Source organism: Triticum aestivum, chromosome 3B (assembly GCF_018294505.1).
Source record: "Triticum aestivum cultivar Chinese Spring chromosome 3B, IWGSC CS RefSeq v2.1, whole genome shotgun sequence".
Taxonomy (NCBI): domain Eukaryota; kingdom Viridiplantae; phylum Streptophyta; class Magnoliopsida; order Poales; family Poaceae; genus Triticum; species Triticum aestivum.
Window position 1 is genome coordinate 17,474,564 of NC_057801.1, and position 6,357 is coordinate 17,480,920.

Consider the following 6,357-nt stretch of genomic DNA (forward strand, 5'->3'; position numbering starts at 1 on the left):
TGGATCGCGAAAGTCATCCAACGCGGTCCTGTATCGGTCCGCGGGGCGGTACGGACGCGATTTCTCCCGCAAAACGGAGATAAAAGTGGGGGAGGTTTGCAGGAGTTCGGACACGCGAAACTTACGAATCCTACACCCCAGGCCCACCCAAAAACCCTTCCCGGGCCCCGCGACTCAATCCTCCCAATTTTCTCTCCTTCCTTCTTTATCTCTTGCCGTCGTCGTCACTCCAGCACCGTGGCCACCACGCCACATCCCTGCTGGAAATCTGCGTCTCCGTCACCTCCGACGATCAAGTAGGGCTCCCTGGAGCTTCTCCTCCATCTCCGTTCAACCCCCTGTCGTCTGACCGCCCCACCAGGTACCATCCTCTACCATGTCCGACAACTGTTCGATGAATGCCGGAGCTAAAAACAGTTTTCCTTCTTCTTTCTAGCAATGGATTCTGATTTGGAGTACATATACGAGCAGTAGGTTGAGTTGTCCGACGGCTCGTCGGACGAGGAGTACTCCGATGAGACGGCGATGATGCAGGCGGTCCTTAAAGACGTGGAGCGTGCGGAGGAGCATGTACTCAATTCCAAGGGCCTGATCAAAGGTCATCGAGTGCTCAACCGCAACAAGGCGCATGGCCATTTGACACTGATGGCCGACTACTTTGCCCCCGATGCACTCTTCCCTGACCATTTTTGTCGGCATTTTCGGTTGCGCAAGACTGTCTTCGATCGTTTGTACCATGGCGTCAGGCCTTACGATGACTACTTCTTCCTGAAGAAGGACGTCGTGGGAACGATTGGCTTCTCTGGTTACCAGAAGTGCACGGCCGCACTCCGAATGTTTGCATATGGCATGGCCGCTGATTCGTAGGACGAGTACCTACGGATGTCTGAGAGCACATGCGGAGATGCCATGGTCAGGTTTTGCAACTGTCGTGGTCGTGGTGTTCGGACCTCTATACCTGAGAGAACGAACCGTGGCGGACACTGAGAGGCTCCTGGCAATCTTAGAAGCAAGAGGGTGCCCAGGTTTTTGGGCTCTCTTGACTGCATGCATTGGAAATGGAAGAACCGCCTGAAGGCCTTACAAGGGCAATATCAGGGTCATGTTAAGAAGCCCATCATCATTCTTGAAGCAATTGCATGCCATGATCTTTGGATTTGGCATGCTTTCTTTGGCATGCCCGGTTCTCACAATGACATTAATGTGCTGCAAATATCGTCGTCGTTTGCGAGGCTGACTGAAGGAAAGTTCCTCCTTGCCACTATACTGTCAATAGACATGAGTACAACATCGGCTACTATCTGGTTGACGGCATATATCCTCCATGGGCTACCTTTGTCAGCACCATCTCAAACTCGGCTAGCCAGAAAAGGGCTCACTTTGCCCATAGACAAGAAAGCAGCTAGAAAGGATGTCGAGAGGGCATTTGGAGTTCTTCAGGCCCGTTTTGCAGTTGTTCGTGGACCTGCAAAACAATGGGATCCGAAGACCTTGTGGGAGGTGATGACATGTTGTGTGATCATGCACAATATGATCGTTGAGAATAAGGGTGACGATGTTGCCGATGTCTGGATTTTTGAACATGGGTGATCCTATCCAATTTCGGGACCAGAATCCGGCTACATTTGAGGAGTTTATTCAAATGCATCAATAAATTCGGCATCGACCAACTCACGAGCAGCTCAAGGAAGATACAAAATTATCGTCGACCGCTTTTTTCCTCGCACATTCACCGCGTCGACCGCTTTTTTCCTCGCACATTCACCGCGTCCGAAATTATCGGGATGCAGTCCCCAATCCGATCTGATTTGATGCCCTTGCTCGTTATCTTCGCCATGGGCATTGCGGGAGTAGGCAAGCCGGATCCGGGCATTGCCTCCTCATCCTAAGCACAGCCGCCACACATACCTATCTCTTCTCTCTTTAAGCCGCCATTGCCGCCCGCCCCCTGTCCGTCCCAGCAACTCTCTCTGCCCGGTGCTCATCGGTGAGGCTCTCCTCCCCCTCTTCGCAGTGATGGGATTGGGAAACAGTGGTGGTGGGTGTGGATCGGGGGTGACGTGGCGAGCGAGTAGAGACGAGCACGCGTGCTCCCGCAGTCGAGCCGCCCCGCCTCCAAGCAGTTGTGCCCTAGACAAGGTCGTCGCCCCGCCTTTGTGCTGCCATCGGCAGCACTGAACGAGGATGCCAGCCTGCTCCTTCCCTATGTACCCTAGCTCACAGGAGACCTACCTCGACGGGGTTGAGGGTCGCCTGCTCCTCGTACAAGGACACCGAGGCAGGCCACCGTGTTGCTGCACATGGTGACGTTGATGCTGGTGTCCATGACTCCTTTGCTCGCGAACGTGAGGTCCTATTAGACAAGGGTTTTAGGGTTTGTGGCACATCTCCAACGTGGGGTGACTTTTCATTATATAGTCATGTACAACATAATTACAAGTGGGGCCCAGTATATACAGAGTCTAACACCCTCCCTCAATCTTAACCGTGCTCAGAAGAATTCACTAGGTTGAGATTGCGCCTACACCCTTCAAACTGAGGAAGAGGCAGTGGCTTCGTGAAGATGTCAGCAAGTTGATCTTTCGAGGAGATGAACTTGATAAGAATCAGTTTCTGGGCAACATGTTCCCTGACAAAATGGTAATCAACTTCGATGTGTTTGGTGCGAGCATGAAAGACTGGATTTGAAGACAAATACGTCGCCCCAATGTTATCACACCAAAGCACCGGCGGCTGCTTCTGAGCAATCTTCAACTCTCTGAGCAAGAACTGTATCCAAATAAGCTCTGTTGTGGCATTTGCAACTGCTTTGTACTCAGCTTCAGTGCTACTGCGGGACACCGTTGCCTGTTTATGAGCACTCCAGGCGATCAAGTTTGAACCAAGGAACACTGCATATCCCCCCGTTGATCGTATGTCGTCCGGACTCCCAGCCCAGTCTGCATCAGAGAACGTAGAGAGAACACCAGAGGGGGCCAGTTGCAGATGCAAGCCATAAGAAGAAGTGGACCGGATGTAACGCAAGATGAGCTTAACTGCAGCCCAGTGAGAGTCTCGAGGAGCATGAAGAAACTGGCAGACCCGGTTGACCGCATAGGAGATATCAGGACGAGTGATAGTCAAGTACTGCAAGCCACCAACAATGCTGCGATACTCAGTAGCCTCATCAGCAGGGAGGAGAGAACCATCAAGAGCAGATAGTCGGTCAGTGGAGGACATAGGTGTAGTAGCTGTCTTGCAATGGAGCATACCAGACCTCCGAAGAATATCGAGAGAATACTTCTGCTGCATGAGAGTCAAGCCAGAACCGGAGGACAAAACTTCAAGGCCAAGGAAATAGTGAAGCTACCCAAGATCCTTAACAGCAAAGTCAGCACTCAAAGCAGAAACCAAGCGATCCGCAGCATAGTCCGAGGAACTGACCAAGATGATATCGTCAACATAGACCAGTAGGTACATAGTAACTGTAGGTTGCTGAAGAAGAAATAACGAGGTATCGGCCAGAGAGGGAACAAATCCATGATCCCGAAGAGTGGTGCCAAGACGCGCATGCCAAGCACGCGGAGCCTGCTTCAGACCATAGAGTGCCTTAACAAGACGACATAGATGCTGCGGACGAGCTGGATCAACAAAACCGGGAGGCTGACGCATGTAAACCTCCTCCTCAAGAACACCATGAAGGAAAGCATTCTGAACATCGAGCTGACGAAGAGACCATCCACGGGTAATTGCCAGTGAGAGCAGAAGCCGAATCATGGTCGGTTTGACCACTGGACTGAAGGTGTCCTCATAATCAAGGCCATGGCGTTGCTTGAATCCTTTAGCAACCAGTCGAGCCTTGTATCTCTCGATGGAACCATCAGCATGTTTCTTTACCTTGAAAACCCACTTTGAATCAATGATGTTGACACCAGCCTTGGGAGGAACCAGTCGCCACGTTTCATTCTTAAGAAGAGCGTGGTATTCTTGTTCCATCGCAGTACGCCAGTGTGGGATACTCAGGGCAGCCTGAAAATGCCGAGGCTCAGCAGTAGGGTCGGATTGGGCCTGCGCCATGCAAGTTGCAAGCCAGGCCACCGTGCCATCCTTGCGTTCCTTAGGACGAAACACCCCACTTTTGCTGCGTGTGTGAGGACACAACACCGGGGGCGGAGCGGGTGACAAAACCGACGGTGAGGATGATGAAGGGGACGCAGCATCCGTCATGGCAGAGGCTGATGCAGTCGGTGGCGGTGACGACGAAGACACAGCAGGAGACGCCGACCCACTCGAGGGCAACGCCGATCCAGGCGAGCAGGACAAGTGCCGCACAGGCGACGATGATGACGCAGGACTCCCAGGCGGAGACGGCCCAGACATCGATGGCGGGGGACTCCCAGGCGGGGACGGCCCATGCGTCGTTGCAGGTGACGGCCCAGGCGTCGATGGCGAGGACGCCGGCGCAGACGAGACGGCCTGCTGGGCCGACGCGCCAGTCAGCAGTGGCGGCGACTGGGCCGGAGTGGTGGCGCGCGGTGCAGCAGCCGCGGTCACGGGCACGGGCGGGCTCGTTGCATGGGACATGCACGAAGCCAGCCGATCGACCTGAGCGGGCGGTGATGACGTGGCCGTCGGGGACGAGGGAGCCGGAGCATCAACCTCATCCAAGAGCTCAAGCCACGCACATCTCCCAATACCTGCACCATGGTTAGACAACAAAGAGGGCGAATGTGCAGCATCTACAAATTGATCAGGCAATATAGTGGATGGGTGCACTGGCGGTGTGGAGCTTGTGTCAAGTGAGGGAAGAGCAGCAAAGGGAAAAACGTGCTCATCAAAAACAACATCTCGGGAGATATACACATGATTAGACAGGAGATGAAGGCACTTATACCCTTTGTGAACAGAATTATACCCCAGGAAGACACACTTCTTTGAGCGGAACTCAAGCTTGCGATTATTATACGGACGGAGATGCGGCCAACACGCACAACCGAACACTTTAAGAAACGTGTAATCAGGAGTCTGACCAAGCAAGAGTACAAGTGGAGTTTTCATATGAAGGAGCCGCAAAGGAAGCCTATTTATATGAAAAGAGGTTGTAGTAAAAGCATCGCTCCAAAAACGAAACGGGACAGATGCATGAGCAAGCAAGGTTAACCCAGTTTCAACAATATGACGGTGCGTACGTTCAGCTGAACCATTCTGCTGATGTGTATGTGGGCAAGAAACACGATGAGCAATTCCAAGTTTTTCAAAGAAGGTATTGAGGTTGCGGTATTCAACCCCCCCCCCCCAGTCTGACTGTACATGAATGATTTTATGATCTAGGAGTCTCTCAACATGTGCTTGAAATTGTAAAAAACACATTAAACACATCAGACTTATGCTTAAGAAGATAAATCCAGGTAAAGCGACTATAAGCATCAATGAAACTGACATAATATTCGTGCCCACTAACGGACAGCTGGGCAGGACCCCATACATCTGAAAACACAAGCTCAAGAGGAGTTTTGACTATATGTGTAGAAACAGAAAAAGGTAACTGATGACTCTTGCCCTGCTGGCAGGCATCACAGACAGCGGCATCTTTATTACTAGACTCGGACGGTAGCTCATGACGATGGAGGACATGGCGAACAATGGGAGATGTTGGGTGACCAAGACGAGAGTGCCATAGTGATGGAGACACACGGACGCCACTGAAGACTTGGAACGCAGCAGCAGGAGCGGGAACGTCGATGGGGACATGAAGAGCATATAGACCATGGCGGTAGCGACCTCTAAGAAGTATGTTCCTCGTAGCACGATCCTTAACAAAGAGATGAAACGGGTGAAACTCACAGAAAACATTATTATCCTGTGTAAGTTTAGGAACAGAGAGTAAATTACGTGCAACCGTGGGAACACGAAGAACATTTCTAAGATGCAATGTCCTAGAGGTGTTTGTGAGAAGTGATGCCTGACCAACATGCGAAATGCGCATACCTTCCCCGTTAGCTGTGTGAACCTTGTCATGCCCACGGTAAGGCTGCTGGACAGTTAGCTTGCCCAGCTCGTTCGTGACGTGCGTGGTTGCTCCAGTATCCATGTACCAAGAAGGATCGACAGGAATAAGAAGGGGTGTGACCCTGTTGCGCCATGTTAACTTGACGCTCGTTGCCCTTGCCATTATTGCCGAGGCCAAGGAAGTCCGTCTTGAACCGGCGATGACAGCGAGAGGCGACATGGCGATCAACGGGGGGATATGCAGTGTTCCTTGGTTCGAACTTGATCGCCTGGAGTGCTCGTAAACAGGCAACGGTGTCCCGCAGTAGCACTGAAGAACCGTGGTGCCGGCGGCGCTTGAGGCGGCGGCGACGGCTGGTGGCAGAGGCG